The 24,794-nt window shown below is 36.7% G+C and overlaps 1 protein-coding gene across 5 annotated transcripts in view; it reads left to right on the top strand.

Annotated features, from left to right (window-relative positions):
• The window catches only part of DCDC2 (doublecortin domain containing 2), a 209,115-nt gene that overhangs the window by 122,467 nt on the left and 61,854 nt on the right, over positions 1 to 24,794 (top strand). The window lies entirely within an intron of this gene.

The following is a 24,794-nucleotide window of genomic DNA, read 5'->3' as shown; positions in this document are numbered from 1 at the left end:
CTTGGATCATTGCACTGCTGAGAGTAGTTAAGTCATTCACAATTGCTCCTTGAACAATACTGCTGTCACTACTCACAATGTCCTCTCAATTCTGCTCACTTCACTATACATCGATGTTCATTAGTCTTTCAAGGTTTTTCAGGGATCATCCTGTTTGTCATTTCCTGTAGCACAAGACCATTCCACTACAATCATATAACACAGCTTTTTCCATCATTTCTCAATTGATGGACATTCCTTCGATTCTCAATTCTTAGCCTCCACCAAGAGTTGCTATAAATATTTTTTTGTACAATTTTTCCCCCTTTTCTCTTTTTCATGATTACTATTGTTAACTGTTTCCCTTCCATCCTATTCCCTTCCCCATGATATTTATTCTATTATCCATCTTCTTTCATCCTATCACTCTTCAAAAGGGATTTTCCTCTGTCTGTCCCCTCCCCCACTCTGCCCTTCCTTCTTTTGCCCCTCTCTCTTTATCCCTTTCCCCTCCTATTTTCCTGAAGGGTTATAGAGATTACTCCACCCAATTGAATGTGTCCATTATTCCCTCCTTGAGCCAATTCTAGTGAGATTGTGGTCTTTGAGCCAATTTTGATGAGTGTTAGGCTCATTTACTGCCCAGATTAAATAGATCACTCCACCCAGTTGGGTGTGTCTGTTAGTCCCTCCTTGAGGTTGCTCTGATGAGTTTAAGATCTCTGAGCCTTTTCTGATGAGTGTAAAATTCATTTACTGCCCTGCTCCTCTCCCATCTCTTCCCCCACTCCATAAGCCTTTTCCTGTTACTTTCATGTAGGATTTCACTTCTGCCCTTCCCCCTCCCCCAGTGAATTCCTTTCACCCCTCAATTTAACCCTAAAGATGTTATCATCTAGCTAAGTGACACAGTGGACAAATCATCACCCCTGGACCCAGGGGGATCCCAGCTAAAACTCGGCCCCAGGTATGTCCCCCAGCTCCAATTTTTTTTTTTATGGTTCTCTAGGGTCTTGTATTTGAAAGTCACATTTGCCATTCAGTTCAGGTCTTTTCATCACAAATATCTGAAAGTCTTCTTTTTCATTAAAGTTACATCTTTTCTGCTGAAATATAATTCTGAGTTTTGCTGGGTAGGTGATTCTTGGTTGTAATCCCATTTCCTTTGCCCTTCGGAATATCATATTCCATGCCCTCCAGTCCTTTAATGTAGAAGCTGCTAGACCTTGTGCTATCCTGACTGGGGCTCCACAGTACTTGAATTCTTTCTTTTTGGCAGCTTGCAATATTTTCTCCTTGACCTGGGAGCTCTGGAATTTGGCTATATTTCTAGGAGTTTTCTTTTTGGAATCTCTTTCTGGAGGTGATTGGTGGATTCTATCAATTTCTATTTTAGCTGCTTCTTCTAGAATTTCAGGGCAATTTTCCCTGAGAATATCTTGGAAGATGATGTCTAAGCTCTTTCCTTGATCATGGTTTTCAGGTAGACCAATAATTTTCAGATGATCTCTCCTGGACCTATTTTCCAGTTTGGCAGTTTTTCCCAGAAGATATTTCACATTGCCCTCTATTTTTTTATTCATTTGGATTTGCTTTATTGTGTCTTGGTTTCTCATAAAGTCACTGGCTTCCAATTGTTCAATCCTAATTCTTATGCAATTATTTTCATCAGAGAGCTTTTGTACCTCCTTTTCCATTTGACTTTTCAAGCTGTTGACTTTTTTCTCATGTCTTTCCTGCATCACCCTCATTTCTCTTTCCATTTTTTCCTCTACCTCTCTAATTTTATCTTCAGAGTCCTTCTTGAGCACCTCTATGGCCTGAGACCAATTCGTGTTTTTCTTGGAAGCTTTAGATATAGGGGCCCTGATGTTAACATCTTGCTCTGAGGGTGCCTCTTGGTCTTCCTTGTTACTGAAGAAACTTTCTATGGTCCTCACCTTTCTCTGTCGGCTCATCTTGCCTTTCTTTTACTAGACTTTTAACTCCTTAAAGTGGGGCACTGTTTTCAGGCTGCAGTATCCCAAGTGGTATGATTTAAGGAGAATCAGGTTCTTCCCTCGCCCCTCGCCCGGCCTGTTTGCTGGTCCTAGATGACCTCAGACCAACTTGCCAATCAACCAGCTTTGTGTTTTGTGGTTGTTAGCTCCGATGAGCCTGTGCCCCTTCCCCACCTGGGCCACTTCTACTGGAGCCTACCACCTGGTTCTCAGTAGGGGTGTAAAATCCAGGTTCTGCCTTAGCACCAGCGTAGACCCCTGTAGTCTCTCTCCTTCCCAGGGCTCAGCCCTCTCACCAGACTGTGAGCTTAGTTCCAGATGACACTGGTGCTTCAGCTGATTCAGAGGCTCTGGGGGTCTCCTTCTCTGGTGAAGACTTCCTGAGACTGGATCTGTGTCAGGGTGACTGTGGGGTTGGGCCTGACTCCTGTATCAGCACAGCAGCTCCGTCCTTCTGACCTTCCAAGCCGTTTTTGGTTAGAAGATGATTTCAGCACATTCTTCTGTGAGTTTTGCTGCTCCAGGCATTTTCCTATGACCTTATTTGGATGTTTGTTGGAGTGATCGTGTCATGAGTCCGGGAGCTCACTGCCTTTCCTCCGCCATCTTGGCTCCGCCCCAGACATCCCACTATAGTAGTTGATTATTAATAGGTTACTCCAGGAAAAGTTTGGTATCACTTTCTTCTTCTTAGCACCACTTAAATGACAAGAATGTTAATATTATGAGAAAATACCCAAATGAAGTTTGGTGATACTTTCAGGAAAAAAAAAGGAAGCTATTGTAAGAGGCTAAAATTAGCCTTGGGCGCCCCAGAAGTGCCACCCCTCCCCCAGTGCGACTGCTCTCCCTGAAACCGCCTTGGGGGCATGGCACGCCCTGCATGGAGGCCTCAGGCACCCATGCCCTGCTCAGCGGGATATCCACAGGAAGCCTCAGACATGCCCTAGCTTCCTCAGCCCAGCCCCTGGCTCTAGGTGCACCCGTTATGGGGGCTCAGTGCAGCCTGGGGATGCCAGCAAATTAGTTTGGGTTGTGTGGGTGGTCAGCCCGAGTTTCAGGGGAGAGAAGAGTTTTATAGCCTGGTGGGTAGAGACATAGACAGAGGAAGTAGTGAGGAAGAGCAGGGGGCAGCTGACAGTGAAGGAGAGGATGGAGAAAGGAGATGGAGGGAGATGCTACAGAGAAAGGGGGGTGAAACCGAGAGATGGAGGAGATGAGAAAGTGTAAGCGGTGAGCTAGAGAGGAGAAGGTGAACCATTCCCAGTGACATGTGGCTGCAGTGGCGGCCATGGCCAGACACACCCATAGGTGAGAGATGAGGGAGGAGATTTCACTGAGGCAGGGAGAAAGTTAAATGCAGTCAGGTTGTATTATCCTACTTCTATTCTTATTTCTAAATTGGTTCACCTCAATAAACCCTGTTTTTGAGTAATTGAAAAGAGGCTTCCTAATCTTTTTCTTATCAGTCTGGGAGAAGCACTATGCTGTAAACTTCATGGAGCCTCAAGTGAATGAAACTATTAGCTGAGTTTGGCTTTTTATATAACTTCATGTCTTCCTAGTAAATGCTTATTGATGACATAGATCTTCTAGGTGTGATACTCAGACTTGAGATCCAAGCACATAACTTACAGCATGCCTCAGATGAACATAATGTTGATGTACATTAACACATATAATGGTTGTGGAAAATGAGAAATTTATGATGACTTGTTGAAGAGGGAAAAAACTTTGGACTAGTTAGTAGCAGTAAAATGTTTTAAAATCCCAGACCTGACATTAACTCCCAGTGTGACCTTGGGTAAGTAACTGAAACTCTCTTGGCCTTAGTTCCTTCATCTGTAAAATGAGGGAATTGGAGAAGTTGATGTCTGAGATCCCTTCTAGTTCAAACATCCTCTGAATCTACGAAGAATTTAACCATGAATCTCTATGGAAATTATATAACTACTTTGTTCAGAAGCCTCACATTATGAATTGATTAGTCAAATATCCTTCTGAGTAATTTTTTCTGCTTTGATGAATATAATGTTTGTTTTTTTTTTTTTTTTTTGCTGGGTAGTAAGGGTTAAGTGACTTACCCAGGGTCACACAGCTAGTTAGTGTCAAGTGTCTGAGGCTGGATTTGAACTCAGTTACTCCTGAATCCAGGGCCGGTGCTTGTCCACTGCACCACCTAGCTGCCCAATGTTTGGGTTTTTAATAGTCTTATACACAGACAATGAAATATGATGCACTTGATATAGAGTAGCATAGCTTTGAGTAACAAAGACCAGGGTTCGGGATTCATATCCTACCTCTTCCACTCTTTAGTTGTGTACTGTGGGTAAGTGGCCGATTTTTAAGGCTTATGTGATAACTAATAGGTAGATTTTAATTAGATTTATGTTAGTTGAGGAGAGTTCCCATAGTTAAGAAATCACAGATCCTTGAGTGATGTACTCCTGAGAGACCAATGGTCACAGTCACTAAAAGGAGAGCATAAATCAAAGCAAGTTGACATTGTCATTAAAGTGATAGAAATTTTACACTGTGGCCTCATTGAGAACTAGGAGTTTTTTTTGGGAGGTGAGTCTCTTCTTATATTCCCAGTGCTGAGCACAGTGCCTGGCACATAGTAGGTGATTGATAAATGCCAATTGACTGACTGTATCACAAGTCTATTCCTTCTCCCCTATTATCTACACTTCACAGATGAAGAACCTAAAATTCAGAGAAATCAAGTGACTTGCTCAATCCCACAGGTTAGAAAAATGTTCAGTCTGGGGATTGAACCTCTTTCTTGTGACTCTGAGTTCTGTAAAAGTTCTCCATACCAAACTATCTTTCTAAAGTACATGTGTTTATTTCATGTGCTTTCTATGTGAGAATTATGCAAACACTTTAGTCAAAATGTTCTATAGATTGTTTGTATTGAAAATACTTTTTTCCTTTGAGTAAATGCCTAACTTTTAAAGGTAATGAGTGAAGAAGTGTAAATTTAGACATTAAATAAAAGTACTTGATTTCATGTATAAGCATGACTTCCAGAAGTCAGTAAACTGACAATGATTTCTTCTCAATCACCTGTGTGCTTATCTGACTTTCTGAACAAACTGACTTTGCAAAGTGGATATAGTGTTTATTGTTCTTGAAATGGGGAGGGATGAGCGTGATGAAGTGTTCTACCTAGCTTCTCTAGTAGAAATAGAAACGTTGTAATTCCTTATAGAAGTGCTAGAGAAGCTTTTCATGTACTTTTTAACCACAGCCCAAAGCAAACAGAGACACTGACATCCCTTATACCTGTATAGTAATTTTCTATTACCTCATATGGTGTCCTATCCACCTTTGGCATTAAAAATATCATCTGCTAAATAATAGAAGCAAGCCAGCATGCATTTTTCTAGTTCTTCAGATGCATAAGATGAAAAATCATATAGTAAGGGAAGCATTGGCCTCACAGAGTGCAAAAGCAGAGGTGCCCTGTTCTATATAGTTGAAAGCCAAGAAATAATAGCAAGAAGATTGGCTTGAACTCTATTATAAAGAGAAATAAAGAGAAAATGATAGTTGAGAATTCTAAAATTGTTCTTTTGTGAGGTGAAAATTGTGCAATCTTCAAATGAGTGTCTACTCCAGTATAGCTGTGTAACTACCAAAAAGAACACATTGGGTGAGTAGGCAGCATCTGGCATAGAGTAGCCTAAAGTAATATTAGGAGCAAAAGGGAAAATGCTTGCTACTTTTCTTAATTAACAGTGGAAGCTTATTTACTCCATGATGGGTACTAGATTTCTCAAGAATTCTATTTGGATTTGAAATGAAATGGACTCTATGGGTACCATGATCAGAACAAAGAATCTGCGGTGTTTTTCAGCAGATATACTTCCTCTAGGGGCTGCCTGTCAACTCCCTTCTCTACAGTGTGTTTTTGATTTATTAAATTTTCATTGCTCTAAAGTTTGCAAGCTAAAATAGTCCCAAAGCTAATTTTTATAGTGCCTGTTAACTGTAAGATGGCTGAGCTTATCTTTGGGAATTTTTGTTTTCTTGAGCAATTCCACTGAGAGTGAAGTTACACACACACATATATAGTTTTCTTGGGCAAATGAATATTAGGCAGTTGTTCATGTGTGAGATATGTCCTCAGTTTACTTATTGTAAATTAGTTGAGAGGGGGAATCATTCTCTTAGCAGACTATTCCCACTTTCATCCTGGTGCTGTAAGTGAGAAGCAATGTTGTGGTTATTTAGCATTTAGATAACACTTATATTAGGAATGGTAATAAAAATGAACTGAAAAATATTTTTGTCGAGACAAAGCACTCTGGGACTTAGACTATTTGACTAGTAGCAGCAATTGGCCAAGAGCTTATTTGAGCTGATCCTTCTATATGAATGACAGAGATCCAGTAAAACAAAACAAAACAAAACAAAAGGTTTTGCTATCTGGCATTTTAGGAGATTGTAGATGAATGGGTGAGGAAAGGTTGGGGTCCAATTAGTTAAAATCTTATACTGTTAACATTCTTATCATTTAAGTGGTGCTAAGAAGAAAGTGATGCAAAAATTTTCCCAGAGTAACCTAATAGCAAGTAACAATCAACTTCTTTAACTTGGGGGGGATAGGTAGAGAGAGTATGAAACAGAGGCTTGTCAGTGGGAATGATCTGTACTTTGCGCACATCTTGAGACCTCATGACAAAAAGAGGCTTTCAGATTATTATAAATAGAATACAATCCTACTCAAGTATGCTGAAACTACTTGGTACTTTCACCCACTTTTGTAATATCAAGGCCCAATGGGTGATAGTTTAATATTTAAGAAGTTCAAAAGAACTTCATAATCTTCTCATCTTTACCCCTGTATGATAAGGCAGCAGAATATATATTTTTTCAGTTTATTCTCAAACAAAAGGAGACTCAGAGTTTTTGGACTAACATAGTATATGCAGTCAAGCCTTCTTATAGACCGATGACCTTCTAGTGACCACCCTCTGATAACCATCTATTCCTGACAAGACAGATAGAACAGCAGGGTCCAGCTCTCTAGGGAACATGCCCTGAGCTGTCAAGATGATCAGGGGTTACAAATTGCAATCTGTCATTCTTTTCTGTGACCAAATGGTCAATGCCAGTCATATCCTATGGTGTTCCCCATATAGCATTAGTACCAGAGGTACTGATGGCAGGCATAGACATATTTATCTTTGTACATCTCTCTACACCTAGCAGAGCACTTTACACAGATTAGGTGTTTAAAGAATATGTTTATTGAGTTGAATGCTGCTTTTTGTTTTGTGGGTTTTTAAAAAAAATTTTTGTGGGGCAACGAGGGTTAAGTGACAGGCCCAAGGTCACACAGCTGGTACAGGTCAAGTGTCTCAGTCCAGATTTGAACTCAGGTCCTCCTGAATGCAGGGCCAGTGCTTTATCCACTGTACCACCTAGCTGCCTCGATGAGTCTTTAGGAATTTTACACAAAGAACAAAGGACATGGGGTTTGAAGAACCTTTAGAAATGTCTAGGCAATCTCTTTATTTTACAGATAAGAAAACTCAAGGTTGGAGAGGCATCATAACTTGCCTAAAGTCAAACAACCAGCAAGTTACTAAACTAAGATTCAAGCTCAGTACTTCTGACTCCTAATCTAAGGTTCTTTTCACCGTATTTATAGAGAAACATTGTAAGAACCTAAGATGTTGTATTGGTACCCTAAGGAATCTATTAAATACATATCATTTTTGGGCTATTATTTTTTAATTGAACACTTTTATTATTTATGACACTGAGATTTTAATCAAGATTATTAATCAAATGATATTTGGTAAGCAAGTGCTGGCTCTGGCTGTTATGTTGGGGGCTGAATAAAATGATAGAGGTTCTTTCTATTGGAAGCTTGCATTATAATGTTGTCAGAAATGATAGACATCAGTTTATTCACATGTATGGAAAAGAATAAAGGTGTTGAGAAAAGTCTTTGTTTATTTTTTCTTTTTAAAAAATCACAGTTGGAATTAAGGTGCCACATGTGGCTCTGTGCAGGGGGACTTGGAAGTTAATCTTGCCCTAATTTAATAGAAGAAGCCAATGTAGTTAGATCAACTCTGAATTGGTGCTCTGTGCTGTCAAGATAAGAGTCTTAAAAGATACCAGTTTTGTTACAAATGGAGGCTATTAAAACCAAACAGCTGAATTCTTCTCAATTTATAATGTGAAATTATTTCTTATGTAGCATTATCTACACATTACTATATTTTTCATTATTAGAGGATTTACAATTCACTTTTGAAAAAAATATTTACAATTCTTAGTGCTTAAAATAAGTTATGGAACATAAGTTTAAATTCTCAATCTCCAAGCACAATTTTTATGAAGTTAACTGTTTGGCTTCTATGTTTGTTATATTCCTCCTCTCGACACTTCTCCTCAAATCTCTTCTACATCATTGTGTCAAACTGGTTTTGCCCTATATCCGGTGTAATCAATTCTCTCCTTTGATGAGCTTCCACATTATGACAGGATGGCCTGGGCAGTTCTTTTTTTGATACTATGATGGATTTCTGGCCTCATTGATATAGGTGTCCTAAGGGTATATATTTCAATTCATCGTCACTTTCTCAACCTATTCAACTCTTATTGTGTCCTTCTGAAAGGCTTCCATGGCAGCTTCCTCTATGTCCCTTGGTGCAATTCTAAGTGATGCAAAAATGAGGCAATTCTTGTGCTCTAAAAACTTAAATTGAGGAGACAGTGCATAAAGGGGAAGGTATGATGGCAATTAGAGCAATAGGTAGTAAATTGATAGGCTCTTTCCAGTAGTAATGGTAGTAGTGAATTGATTATGGCTCCAGAGCTAGAAAGTGTGTGTGTGTGTGTGTGTGTGTGTGTGTGTGTGTATGCCTTACCAATAACAAAGGCAAGAAAATGACTGGGATATAAATGAAGCATGACCGCAGTAAGCTAGATATTGTGGGGTGGGAGTTCTGGAGCTAAAAGGATTAAGCGGCATAATCTCTGATGCCTCTACCATGGCAGCAGTCAAGAAGGTTGTAAAATGAAGCTTGCCTCAGGATGGATAGATAGGCCATGTCAGAGCACTTGACAATAAGGACAGCACAGGATAGAAGGGAGGCATTCCAGAGATGAAAGGGTTGAGGTCTCCTTAAGGGTGCAGTAGCATGGTAGAAGGCAAGATGGTGGTGTATAATGAAGTTTTGACATATTCCTCAAGCTGTTTCTAAAAACATGCAATTTGTCATTGTTAGTAAGCTAGAGCCTACTTAGCTCCATCCTTTCTGTCGGTCATCTGATGACTCACAACTTGAATTCTTAAGACTGTGTTGTTCCATGTCTTGTAACTACATTATTTCATAGGAAGAATATAGATGTTAAAAAGTTGGGCCTTTGTTTTAGGAAAAGTTTGGAGAGCATTAAAGCCTTATGTAGCTTCAGAAAAGGAATCCAATCTGTTTCCTCCTGTTCAATTCTGAGTCTGGTTCATTATTTGTCTATAGTGCCTGTCCCAAGTATGATCCAGCTGTATGTGTTGGTTGTCTAGCTGCATATATTAAATGGTCTGGACAATAAATGTTCTTCATTTACCAGGTTTTTCCTGTGTGAGTAATTAGACCAAAGTCTTCTGCATATTTATGGATCACATTTAGAAGTCTTTGCAGTGTATCAGTGTTCACTGATTGGCACAGTGTTATCTGAAAACAGGGGTAGACATCTTGAAGGAACTTACCATATATACTAAATCCCTCTTCCACTTGAAGTCTGCACTGGATATTCTCTATGACAGTAGTAAACACAGTTAACAATCATGTATCTTTCTGTTTTATGCCTTGCTTGATGCTAATACATAAAGAGTCATCAAAGTTATCATTGGAAAGTCTAATTATATATGTGTTATATATTTTAAAGACATCAAAAAAAGGCAAGGTAACAACCATGTTCCACACTTACTACTGCACTGTTCTGCTTTTCAGTAGTATGATAGAATTGCTAAAAAAGATGACTTGGTCTTAGCCTGCATTGATAAAAGTAGAGTACACAGATCCCATGGATTAATTTCCAGGTGAAAAAGCATATTGTTTTTCTAAGTAAATTTGTTGTTCATTTAATTTTCATCAAAACACATAAAATAGATTGAGTTTAAGGGTAAATCTGGGCAATTCTTTCAATCATCTAGCAACATTCAGCAGATTTTTATTAAGTCCTACTATGTTCAAGTTATTGTGCTGGGGCCATGATATTCCTGAGGAATTGAATTTATAATTGGTTATTTATTATAGTTTTCCAAAACATTAAGAATTTCTTGAGTGCATAGTGATTGTTTAAGACTTTTTCTACATTCTGCTGCTAGTAGCTATTACTATATATTCTTTTTTTTTTTGCAGGGCAGTGAGGGTTAAGTGACTTGCCCAGGGTCACACAGCAAGTGTCAAGTGTCTGAGGCTGGATTTGAACTCAGGTCCTCCTGAATCCAAGGCCAGTGCTTTATCCACTGCGCCACCTAGCTGCCCAGATATTACTCTTTTAGCTAAGGAGAGCAGGGCTGGCAAGTGCTTGAATAAGAGATAATAAGATAATAAGATAATGAGAGAGAGAGAGAGAGAGAGAGAGAGAGAGAGAGAGAGAGAGAGAGAGAGAGAGAGAGAGAGAGAGAGAGAGAGAGAGAAGGGAGGAAGGGAGAGAGAAGGGAGGGAGAGAGAGAGAGAAGGGAGGGAGAGAGAGAAGGGAGGGAGAGAGAGAGAAGAGAGAGGAGAAAGGAATAAGCATTGTGAATGGGCAAATTACTGATAATTATTGTGAGGATATGGGAAATATATGACTAGGAAAAATTATTGGTACAATTTATGTTCAGATCATTCAGGATGGTAGGCTAGAGATGTGATTAAGATCAGATTAGCAAGCAAAACAGGCTGAAATCTGGCAGATGAACAAATGTCAGGGCCAGAGAAGCAGATGATGCCAAACCTGTGTTCCAAGTCTTGTTGAAACACCTTTTGTGGGGTTGCCCTGAGCAGAAACCTAGCCTCTTTTCTGTGATGGCTTAGATTTTATTGAATTGAATAATTAATTTAACATACTGGTCATGTATCTGCTATAGTTCTTCCTTAAAGAGGAGCCACATACAAAAAACCCTTTGGTTATTACTTAGGCTGCATTTATTCTTAGCATAATAGATGCTTTGCATTTCAAAACCACTGATTAGTTATTTCCCATCATAATTCCATTTTATTAAACATTTAAACAGCAAAATCTATATTTTGCAAATGTGTCACAATCATTTTAAACACCTGTTACACATGTGGCAGATCAGCTGTTCTCTTTGCAGATGATTAAGATTTCACTGAAGTCCTTCTCTGTTGCTTCATTGTGCTGTCATTGTGCTGGATTCTCAAAGACCATACTAATGGAACCCAAGCTCTGGTGAATCCAACCAAGCTACAAGGACTTTGAGTAAGACAGGCTCTTATCAGTGAAAAATTATGTCTGCTTCCCAGCCTACTTTAATTTGAGGTCTCAGCAAGCAGATCAGCCGTATTGTGATGTATTCTTTGGTCTTAGAAACACACACTTGTCTGTTAATTTGTAGGGGTTGGAATTGACATCAGAGGGATTATCCTTACTGATGCAATAATTGATCATATGGCATATTGAACACATTGAGTAATATATGGAACATTGTCCTACCTTTGAGAGAATTGGAATTTAAAATGGATTTTTATTGACCTTCTGGTATCTCTGTGTTATTCTTGGTGTCACAAGATCACAGAGTTGGAGTCTCCTCTATAATATCTTTGATTGGTTGTCCAGCCTTTCCTTGAAGATGTTCAATTAGGGTGAATTTACTCTCTACCTTCCAAAGTAGCTTGTTTCACTTTGGGATAGCTCTAATTGTGGAAGTTTTCTTTTACTTCAAGCCTAAATTTGCTTCTTTGCAAGAACTAGGAACCCATAATTCCTACTTCCAAATTTTTTCAGACAAGCAGAAAAAGTATATATTTTTTTTGTTTTTATGACAGCCATTAAAAAATTGAATATTGGGGCAGCTAGGTGGCACAGTGGATTCAGGAGTACCTGAGTTCAAATCCAGCCTCAGACACTTAACACTTACTAGCTGTGTGACCCTGGGCAAGTCACTTAACCCCAATTGCCTCACTAAAAAAAAAAAAAAATTGAATATCTATCTGAAGCATTCTCTTCTCTAGATTTAACATTCACAGTTTCTTCAATTAGTTCTCACATGACATGATCTTGAGGAGACGTTTTATGACCCTAGTTGACATCATCTGAATGGTCTTCACTTTTGTAATGTCCTTACTTAAATGTGGCCCCTAGAATTGAACACAGTGCTTCATTTATGGTCTGACCAAGGCAGAGACAGTAGTACTAATCCTTTGGAGTACTGTCAGTGGAATACTGCTCTTAATGCAGCCTTTTCCCTCTTTTATTTTTATATTAATAAATATTTATGGAATAGAGCAAGCTTTTCCATAGCATAGTACAATAAAGAAGATGTGATTGTACATGAAACTGCAAATCTGCTAAGCACAACTTGCTATTTCTTTCAAATATACAACACAATTATCATGTAAACTTCGTTTTTCTTCTTTTTCTATTATTTTTTCACATTTTTACTTAAAGTTTTGAGTTCCAAATTCCATTCCTCCTTCCCTCCCTCCCTTTGCTCCCCTGTCTCAGAGATGGTAAGCAATCAGATATATTATACATATGCAATTATATAAAACATTTCCATATTAGTCATTTTGTAAAAGAAGACTTGAATAAAAAAAAGTGAAAGAAAGTGAAAAATAGCATGCTTCGGTCTGTGTTCAATCAATATCAGTTCTTTCTCTGGAGGCAGATAGTATGCTTCATTAGTAGTCCTTTGGGATTGTCTTGGATCATTGCATTGCTGAGAATAGCTAAGTCATTCATAATTCTTCATTGAACAATATTGTTGTTACTGTGTACAATGTTCTTCTAGTTCTATTCACTTCACTATATATCAATTCATTCTTCTGTTTTTTCTACACCCCTTACCCCTATCCTAGAGATGGCTACCATTAGACATAAATAGGTATGTGTACATATATATGTAAAATTTTTCTATACATCTTTTTGTCTGTTCTTTCTCTGGATGCAGATAGCATCTTGACATATCATTTATAGTTAATTTGAATATTTATAATAGTCAAAATGACTTATTTGCTCAAAGTCATTCTTAAACAGTATTGCTATTACTGTATATACAGTATTCTCTTGGTTCTGCTCATTTTGCTTTTCACTATTTCATGCAAGTCTTTCCATGTAGTAGGTTGCACTCAATCTCTTAAACCAAGGGATATAAAATGTTCTGGTAGAATTTTAGGCATAGGGTTGGGCAAATCTAGTAGATGAGATTCACATGTTGATGTGAATTAGTTTAATAGAGGTGCTTTTCTAACAGAAGTCATTTGCCCCAGGATGAATGGAAGTTTTTCTAAGGATGGGGGAATAAAAAGTATCAACTAATTTAGGAATATCAGAAATTACTAGGGAGAAGCAGGTTTAGGTGGGAAGTCTGATATTGAAGAGAAAGCACAGAAGACAAATTTTTCCTACTTCAGTTTTGCTGAGGGCTAATTCTTCCTTTGCTGTTCTCCCCCCCCCCCACTAGACTCCCCCCTCCCCCTCCCCCTCCAAGGTGAAATTTGTTTTCCTCATTGAACACTGTGACATTTACTCAGCCACATAAAATGAAAGAATGTCTTAGCAGAGGAAGCAGCATGATCTTCTTCATGTAGATGAAAGGTCAGGATGATTTCTGGTCATCTCATGTAATTTTATATTGGATGAGTTTTCTGTCCTTTACCCTCCATTCCAGATTCATTTTCAAACTAATCTCATGCATTTTCCTTTCCTTTTATATATTCTGAATCATTTTTTGGAGGGTGATAACTTTACAGTCATCTCAATTTTCATTTAGCAGGTCAATAATGGCAGATTTTGCTTTAGCAATGTCAGACACAGGTATAGCTGTTAATTGCCAGCAACAGTAACGTCAGTCTGTTTATACTGCTGCTGTCTTTGCCTGAGATTTATCCTAAGACTTTCTTCTTGCAAGACATTGGAAACTGTTGCTAACTTTTGATTTTTAGCAAGTGTTTGTTTTTTCCTAATGAAGAAATCTTGTTTATTTAGCATGATTCCTTTGAGTATTCCTGAAAATATTAAAAGGAAGGTCATTTTTTAAAGGTGATAGCTGCCTGATATTGATTTATAGGTATAATAGGCATAAAAATGCTGATAACTAGCATTTACTATCAAAAAGCTGAGAAGCAATAATGGAATTGACATTTAAGATTAAGAAAAAAACCCAACTACATTCATTATTGAACATTTGATCCTCACAATAGACTTGTGAGGGGTAGGCACTACAAATGATATCTCTTTTAATGGGTGGGAAACTGAAGCTTCAGAGGCTAAATAATTTGCCCCTAGTCACACAGGTAATTAGTTTTGGAGATAGGATTTGAATCTGGGTCTTCAAGTCCTGTACTCTTTCTACTTCATCAGTATATGATTGAACTGTGGGTGTCAAATTGAATAATAAAATATGTGAGTGGAAGAAGTTGATGACCAAAATCTTATAATAGAATAGCTACATAATTTCTATAGAATTATAGAATATGAGAGCTGGAAGAGACCTTTCACATGACTTAATGCCACCCCATCATTTTACAGATAAGAAAACTGGGGCCTGGGCAGTAGAGTTACTTGCCCAAGACTAAAAGGGAATAAGTAGCAAAATGAGGATTTCAGCCCAGGACCACAATGCAGAAGAGTATCACTATACATTTAATAAACATTTCTTAAATACCTACTATGTGCAAGGCACAGGGAAAGGAATTCTCTTCAGTAACTTTCTATAATGGAAAATACTCTAGTTATTACTCTGAAGTATGATGAAATTTGTCTTTGTTTGGGAAGTTCTCTTATGCTGGACAAGACAATATACCACAAAGAACTTTGTTTTTACTTCTTATCCTTCCTCTAAAAAATGCAACACATGGGGGCAGCTAGATGGAGCAGTGGATAAAGCAGCAGCCCTGGATTCAGGAGTACCTGAGTTCAAATCCGGCCTCAGACACTTGGCACTTACTAGCTGTGTGACCCTGGGCAAGTCACTTAACCCCCACTGCCCCACCAAAAAAAAAAAAAAGCAACACATTAAAATTTGGTTGTTGTTGTTCAGCCATTATTCGGTCATGCCTGACTCTCTGTGATCCCATTTGGGGTTTTCTTGAAAGAGATACTGGAATTGTTTGCCATTTTTTTCTCCAGCTCATTTTACAGATGAGGAACTGAAGCAAACAGGGTTAAGTAGGTGGTGAAGTGCATAGAGCACAAGGCCTAGAATCAGGATCACATTTCAGATACTTACTAGCAAGTCACTTAACTGTTTGCCTCAGTTTCCTCATCTGTAAAATGAGCAAGAAAAAGACATGACGAACAATGCCAGCATTTTCACAAAGAAACCCCCAAATGGGGTAATGAAGAATGCTGCGACACTACTGAAACAACTCAACAACAACATAAAAATCATAGATAATGCATAAACTAAATATTTCAGGACTTTGAATTCTTGGTATATTCTATTTCTATAAAACCTTTAGAGATTATGGACTAGGTACTTAGGTGGGTATTTAAAAAACTGCCCAAAGACATTTTAATATTTTGTCTAGTGAAAATTTCATGAATATTAAAAACAATTGTTAATTTTCTTTGTTTCTGACTTTTGGTAGTAATGAGAGACTATAATTTATTTTAAAATTCCAAAGGAGATTTAAAATGAATTAAAAAAATGAATCCCCATATCTTATATCCCCATTTCTTTCTTAGTTCTCCCTTGCAGTCTCTTCAAAATAGAAGTATCAAGAAAGCTAATGATTGAACCTTCTCTTGTGACATATTACATTGGGAATCTTTGAAGAATAGGCTAGTGTTAGTGTTACATAACTATATGGAATCCATTGACATCACAGCAGGAATTCAGAGAAACATGAGATGAGCGGATGTGGAGTGAAGAAAGCAGAGGCATAGCAATATATAATTTGACTACAGTAAGGTTTTAAAAAAGAGAAAAATTAAGGCAGTTGAAATCTGATTAATATTAATGACCAATCTTGATCCCTGAGAACAGATATGACACCATGGACACTATGCCCTCCTCCCCTGGGTAGACAGTTGAGGAAATGTGAACTCTATTGCTATGCCATTTATCTTGCTTTACTGTTTTTCTTTATTATAAGAGAGAATTCAAACAGGGGCAGGGCTATATGTGTACATAACTGATATGAAAATGGAATCAATAAATGTCACAAGTAAGAAAGAGAACTAGACCTGGGTTTGACTATAGTTCTGCTACTTTCTAGAAATGATATTAGTGATTTTAATGAGACCTCTTTCAAAATGTGTTGATGGTGTAGTTGGTAGTCTGGGCATCAGACTGAAGAAGTGTGTTTGGTAAAGAACTGCATTTTCTTTCTTTCTTTTCTTCTTCTTCTTTTTTTTTTTTGTGTGTGGGGCAATTGGGGTTAAGTGACTTTCCCAGGGTCACACAGCTAGAAAGTGTTAAGTGTCTGAGGTCGAATTTGAACTCAGGTCCTCCTGAATCCAGGGCCAGTGGTTTATCCAATGTACCACCTAGCTGCCCCTCGAAGAACTGCATTTCTAAAAGTACACATTGGATCCTTATGTTAGCATGCCTGTGCACTACTGAAATTTCATTCTTGATGTGGCTATGATTTCACCTTTGGCATTTTCCTATACATATGTCTTAACTCCTAAGTAATTGGAAATTTTGCCTAGCATTAATTTTCTACAAAGTATACCTGTAAAGTAATGAATTCTCAAAAAAAAAAGATACTGTACTAGTTTATTTTGTTATGTATTGTGTGGAAAACCATCACCTAAGAACACAGTACACTTATTCCAACAAGGTAGCCATTGCTGAAAACATTTGGAATTTCATTTTGGGAGCTGTCTTTAGATCCAATCTGTGACTCTCACAGAAGTACTTATCTTTATTTTTATTTTGTTTTGACACTCAAAAGGCATTGCCTGACTTGCAAGCTTATATTTGTATAATATTTTACAGTTGTACTCTCACTTGAGACAGTAACCTGTGAGGTAAATGCAAGTTTGTGGCTTTTTTTTTTTAACAGATAAGAAACAGGTTAAGTGACTTGTCTATGGTTACTTAGCTAGTTAGTAATAGAAAAAGATAGAACTATAATAGAGGGTTCTTGATTCCTGCTCTAACACTTGCTCTGGATACTAGTTAATTACTATAGTACTTTGTATTGCTCCTTCAGTCATGTCCCTATAAATGTTTATGGGCACTAATCTTGGTATTTTAATTCTTTGCATTCCTCTCCTTTCATCTCTTTCCCTTGCTTTCTCATTTATTCTCCTGTCTTCTTCCTTCCTATAGGTTTTTGGACTTGCTCCTTAAGCCTTTGCTTCTAATAATTTTTCCTGCTTCCTTATCATCTCTTCTATTGTTCTTCCAGGTTTTAAACAAAAGGGGAGACTATACTGCCAGGTTTCCCCAGGAGATCCCCTCAGAGTCTTCTCTCTTATGTGTATTTAAAAAAATAATTTCTATTGCCATTGATAACAGTTTTAGGTAAGCATATATTAATTTATTAATATAATACTGGTAGAGAATTGACCACATGTCTCCCTAGCTTCTCAGGGTCTCAGGCCATGTGGTGTAGAAAAAACAGGGATAGAGCTTCAGCATGGCAGGAGAAAAACCCTAGAATTGCTCTCTCCCAGAGAGACAACACGTGGTCTCAAGGATACCCAAGAGAGTTCAGAAGACCTACATTGTCCTAAAAGAGAGAGCCAAGTGCCAAGAATGTCTCTGAAACCCCCAAAGCCCTAATGGCATCTCCTAGGTTTTATATCTTCTTTTGATAGAGGTGGGTCATTATTCATTGATCAAAGCTAATTGGTTAGCATCATTCAATTCCCTTGGTTGACGTGATTTGAAGGTAGTCCACATTAAAATGAACTCTATAGATGACATCATGGAAAAGTCTATCCAAGTTGCTTAAGGCTAAGTCCATTATCTAGGTGTGGTTTGATCTCACCAGTCCTTCACTGAGCTAGACAGAAAGTCTTATCTCCATTTCTTTTGTTGCCTTGGGTTTGTTCCAAATAAGATTTGCTGAAGTTGCTCAAGGACTGGACTTTCTGGAGTAGGGGGAGGGAAAGGGAAGAAAACACTGAGAAACTGATCTCTGCCCCCCCCCCCCAAGAAATCCATTATTAATAATTATTTCTCTCACATGACTTTTTGACTTGAGAAAATGAGGCTTCAGGAACACACACAGTTAGCTCTCTCCAAATATATGAAAGGCCATCATGTGAAATAAAGAATAAACTTGTTCTATGTTGCACTGGATGTCAGAACAAGGTATAAAGAGAAGAATTTGCAGGGAATCAGCATGAGAGAAGGTTCTAACAATTAGAGATGTCCTAAAATGGAATAGAAAGCTTATTTGGAGTATTCAAATGGACACAATGATTTTGTGTGGAGATTTTCTACCTTGGGTGAGAAATTTAGGGTAGATAATTACTAAGGTCTTTTACAACTTTAAGATTCTGAAGATGTAAAGAGTTGGCATCTTGGTTATATTTCTCCCCTATCTCCATGAAATGTTATTTTTGGTTATTGATGAGACAAAGAGAGTGATACTGCAGATAAAAGTCTTTATTCCTGACTCCATGAAGTATAAGCTTTACCTGTGTTTTTGGGTTTCAGTGAGTGAGGCAAATGAGATAGGGTAATGAAATTATATCAGTGGAATGGTTTGTTAGGTCAGGGTAAACATAAAGAAAGGTACTGTAGGGAGAAGCCTATATAACTAGTCCTCTGTATACCTGGAAATAGCACACCTGGAAGCAAAGACAATAGGATAATTATAGTGATAATTACAAAACATAAAAACTATTTACATATTTTAGCACTCCATGTTATATTACACTAAATGGGTACATGGCTAACTGATGAAAATGTTGGACTACTGACCTTGCCTGGCTGAAGGACACAATGTACCATATCACTCACTACCAGTGTATGGAGTGATTAGTTATCATTTCTGCCAACTAGCACCGCAAACATAAATAAGAAAAATAGAGTAGTTGTAACACATCACAGGATCAGCCAATATCAACTGCTTTGAAAATAGATGTCTTGACTTTTCTTTAAACGAGTCCATAAGCTGTCATCGTGTGATATTATTGAGCCTATTTGATATCTTCTTAATGGAAATGGAATTGTACCCTCTTGCTTTTGTGTAGTGGAAGTTTTATGAGTAGCCCGAGCTCTGTAGCTATAGAAACTATTAATGTTTCCTTGTTATTTAGTGGAAACATCAACCCTATCAGCTTTGTGTTTGTTGTATATATGTGAATGATTGCCCCTTGTCTAGTTCTTTGTAATGTATTTGTCTATTCCCAATTCTAAATTTAATGCTATGGAATGGCCCTGAAAAGCTCATGCTCCCACTGTGGTTGGTTTGATTTGATGACTGACTAGTCTCAGTTGCCTAATCTATTCTTGCCGAGTACTAACTAGTCAGAGTTGTCATGTTAAAAATCACTCCCTACTTAGATGGCTGCTTAAATATGCTTTCCAGAAAACATAAACTTTAAAAAAGCAATATTAATGAAAAGTTGTATAGCATTAACCAGCCACTCAGTGCAAGCTTTCATTAGTCCAGGAAAAGGGGAAGAGCTGGTCCTACCTTCCTGTGTCAGAAGAAAACACCAGCTTTTAAGTTTTATCCCCAATATAATAGGAAAGTCACCAATTTAGAGTCAGGAAAGTCAGGGGAGATAACTTGTTGCCTCTGTTTGGAGTAACTGGAAAACTTATTTGTCTTTTTTCTACATCTTATTAACTCTATTTCTACAGTTCTCCTTCTGAAGTCTCTGGGAATTTGGTGATAGTGAGAAATCCTTAGAATGAGGATGGAAGAATTCTAACATGGAACATAAATCTTTTGATTTTTGTCTTTTTTATTCCTCAATTCAGCTTGGAAAACCAAGGAACTCTTGAATTTAACATTTTCAATATCTTTTCTTTTTACATCACTTTCATTTCTTAATATGTCCTTCTCCTTCTACTTATTGAGGCTTTTTTTTTGATGAGGCAATTGGGGTTAAGTGACTTGCCCAGGGTCACACAGCTAGTAAGTGTCAAGTATCTGAGCCCAGATTTGAACTTGGGTCCTCCTGACTCCAGGGCCGGTGCTCTATCTACTGTGCCACCTAGCTGCCCCTATTGAGGCATTTTTGGTAACAAAGAAGAAAAAGAAAAAGAAAGGACAGTCAGTTCATCAAAACTGATTAACACGGGGTAGCTAGATGGCGCAGTGGATAGAGCACCGGCCCTGGAGTCAGGAGTACCTGAGTTCAAATCCGGCCCCAGACACTTAACACTTACTGGCTGTGTGACCCTGGGCAAGTCACTTAACCCCAATTGCCTCACCAAAAAAAAACAGAAAAAAAAGAAAAAAAAACTGATTAACACATCAGCTGAATTTGACAATTTATATGAAGTTCTGCCTTCAAAGTCCTTCTTTGGTGCAAAGAAGAGAGGGAGATCCATTTTCTAATAATTTCATAGCATTCATGTTAATTTAAAAAAATTTTCATTTAAAATTTTCTAATAATTTCACAGTATTCATTTTCATGAATTTTTTTGCATTTAAATTATTGTAGTCATTATATTACTTTTCTGGCTCTTCTAATTTTATTTTGTATCAGATCACAAGTATTCCTAAGCTTCTCTGTATTCTTATTATTTATCCTTTCTTGTAATGCAATCATATTCCGTTATATTAATGCACCACAATTTGTGGCACATTTTATAATCTTATGGCCTTGTATTTTATTTCCAGTTTTTTATTAGTCACAGAAAAATCTGCTACTAATATTTTGTATATGTAGAAACTTTCTGTATTTTACCTTTTAGGTATATGTGTCTAACAGTGGACTCTCTGGGTCTAGGGTATACCTTTTTTACTCACTTTTAAAAGCACAATTCTAAAATGTTTTTCCAAAATAATTGGAACAATTCATAGCTATATCAACAGTGTATAAAAGTGTCTATCTTCCTATAGCCTTTCCTACATTGACCATATTTGTCTTTTGTTCATTTTTGCTAATTTGCAGATTATAAGGTATAACAACAGTTATTTTGATTTGAATTTCTCGTATTAATTTAGTGATTTGGAGCAGTAAGTAAAGTCCAAAAATTTTTTGAGCACTGATTTATTTACAGTAAATGGATCCATGATAGGTATATGTTACTGTGTTTTTATCTAAACTATAGGACTAGATTTGGAGACTGAAGACCTGGGTTAAAATTTTGACTCTATCCCTTGGTAACTTTTTGACTGTGGACAATTCATATAACTTTTCTGGACTTCATTTTTTTTCATCTGTAAAATGAGACATTTGGACAAAAGTCCTTTGTAATTTGGAATCCATTACCCTATGACCCTGTGGTCCTATGAACCTGTATTAAACAGGACAAAGCTAAGGTCAGAACCTTGGATTCGGCTTCTAGAGATCTCATTGCAGGTTGATGTCAATCTATTAGTCCAACATACTCTGGATAGGGCTCCTCAAACAGTTTTAAATACCTAAAATTCTCTACTTGAGACTGCAGTGACTCAAAGGCTAGCAGATAGTTGATATTGAGGAAGAGGTCACTGAGGTTGGAGAATCAGGATACAGGTAGGAGGAGGGACCAATTAAAAAAACACTTTACAAGTTTTAACAAGTAAGAAATTTTAGAAATAAAAATTTTCATACCAATAAAAATTTTGCATAAAGTGATAGTTGGGAAAGATTGATCAAAGACACATTTTTCTATCTTGGCTAGGAGGGTAACTTAAGAGATTTTGTAAATGTTCATTGAGATCCAGAAATAAGAGTCTTATTATCATCCACTAGACTCACAACCTTGTTATTCACTCAGCCATTCTTTATCTATCAGATATAGATAATTATTTATATATTTTTTGGGTCAATTACAAGTAGAGTATGACTGGTGGTTTTTTTTTTTTTTTTTTTGCAGGGCAATGAGGGTTAAGTGACTTGCTCAGGGTCACACAGTTAGTAAGTGTCAAGTGTCTGAGGCTGGATTTGAACTCAGGTCCTCCTGAATCCAGGGCCGGTGCTTTATCCACCGTGCCATCTAGCTGCCCCCAAGTATGACTCTTTTTAATGCCCCTTTTTATAATTTTTTTATTGGGGGATAAAATCCTAGCAATAAAATTCCTGAGACAGAAGATTTAATTAGTTTTGTTACTTATTGCATATAGGTATTTTGCTTCCCAAGACTCTTATCAGTACTGACTTTTTATCTTTTTTCCTTCTATTTTTGATATTCTAGTGAATTTAAAGTGGGATTTTAAGATTGCCCTGATTTTTGTTTCCCTGATTATTAGGAATTTGAGCATCATTTCAAGTGACTATTAATAGTATTTCCTTCTTCTTTACTTCTTTATTCATGTTCTTTGATCAATCCTTCTTTAGGGAGTCTGAACTATTGGTATTTTACATTTGAATTGTTTTCTTGTGGATTCTAAATTTTTAGACCATTATCTGATATGATTAGTGAAAATGTTTTCCTCAAATCTGTTTCTCTTTAAATTCTAAAAGGAACACTAAAACTCCTTTTTATCATTGTATAATCAAACCCCCATTGATTTTGTCTTCAGTAACTTACTTTTTATGTTTGATAAAAATGCCCTTTGTATCCTTAGTTGAGACAATTTTGTATCATTTTTCTTCCAATTTGTGTGTGCATGCATGCATGTGTGAATTTAGTTCTCTGATCACTTAGAGCTTACTTTGATGCATGAGGTGAAGTGTGGATCCAAGGAGATTGTGGCCAATTTTTTCAGTGGTTTTTATTGAATAGCAATTTCATTCTCTACTGTTTTTATTAAGTGTTGGTTTCTCATCCATTAAGCTTTTATATTTATTGGATTCTAATTCTATTTTTAGATTCTCTGTCCTCATCCATTCTTTTTCTTTTCTATGAAGTATTAAAAATAGTTATAGTACATTTTGAGATCTGGTAGTTCTTTGTCTCCCTTTGTAAGTTTTCATTTTTAATTCTTAATATCCCTGTCTTATTCTTAGTATGAATTTTCTTATTAATTTAACTTTATGAAATAACCTTTGAACCTATGGAATGTTTTGATTTGTATTATATCAGATCTTGATTTTAATTTGGGAAATAATAACAATTTAGGTTGCATTTTTATTATATTTGTTCAGCTTATCCATGCAAGTATGGCTTTTTTGTGGGTTGAATTTTCCCTGATTTATTTCAAAATCACATTGGTGTTGTCTTCATGTAGATGTCTCATATGCCTTGATAAGTTAAAGCTTGATATATTTTATTGTTATTACAAAGAATTTTCAGTGATGGTATATAGAAATGTAGATGATTTTCATAGTACTCTAATATGTAATTCTCTTAGTAAAGTAATTCATCTCCTCCATTAATTTTTTTATTGTAGACTATTATTTTCTCTAGATATTTAATCATGTTTGCAAATCAAGATATTTTAATTTCTTCATTGCCAATGATTATTCTCCTAAATTCTTTCATACTTGTATGTTATTGTTAAGATTTCTAAAGGTGTGTTAAATTAGAGTGGTGAGATGATGGAAAAGGTTCTCCAAATCCAGAAAAAAAAAGAACTGTGGAATATGGATGCAGATTGAACCATACTATTTCTTTTGTTTTTGGTGCTGTTGTTTTTCCTTTTTGAAGTTTTTCCTTTTTGCTCTGATTCTTCTCTTATAACATGACCATTGCAGAAATATGTTTAATGTTATTGTACATATATAACCTATCTCAGATTACTTGCTGTCTTGGGGAGGGGAGGAGGGAGGGGAGGGAGGGAAAAAATTTGAAACTAGAAATCTTATAAAACAAATGTTGAAAATTGTCTCTACATGTAACTGGAAAATAATAAAATACTTTCATAAAAAATTAGAGTGGTGAGGGTTGGCATTTTTATTCAACAGTTGTTTTTAATGAGAATGCTTCTAGTGTAGAAATTCTCAATTTTTTTGGTCCAAGGATCCCTGTATGCTCTTAAATATTTTTGAGGACCTCAAAGAACTTTTCTTTATCTGTGTTGACATTTACCACATTAAAAACTAAAACTGTGAAAAAATTAAAATGTTTATTTCATTTGAAAATAACTCCATTATGTTAACATGAATAATATTTTCATGAAAATAACATTTTTCTAAAATAAAAAGTTGATTCATGAGTTTCATTTTTTTACATATTTTCACAAATCTCTTTTATATCTAGCTTAATGGAAGATAAGTGGATTCTACTTCTGTATTCAATCTGTTAGACCTTCACTACTGTATCTTGACTGTGACAATTTTATGGTAGAGTTGAAAAGCATCATTCATATTTTCCACCTGTTAGGGCAATCTGTAGTGCATACTCTTACAATATTTTGCTTTCTTTCTACTTTTATCTTCATATAAATACTCTTTTCATCCAACCTCAGGTTTGCGAATTTCCACATAAACCTATGTCTTGACATATAGAGCAATTCAGCTACCCCTTCTTTCAGATCTATTTCTTTGTGGTAATCCATTTCCTTTGCCATTTTCTATCTGAGTCCCATCTCACCAAATACTGGTAGTACTTATAAACTTGTAAATACATTTGCGTTAAGATTTCAATTTTTTCTTTTTTTTTTTTTTTAC

The sequence above is a fragment of the Dromiciops gliroides genome, chromosome 1 (genome assembly GCF_019393635.1).
Source record: "Dromiciops gliroides isolate mDroGli1 chromosome 1, mDroGli1.pri, whole genome shotgun sequence".
NCBI lineage: Eukaryota > Metazoa > Chordata > Mammalia > Microbiotheria > Microbiotheriidae > Dromiciops > Dromiciops gliroides.
Note: the sequence above shows the minus strand (reverse complement) of the source record. Positions and strands in the feature narration are given on the sequence as shown.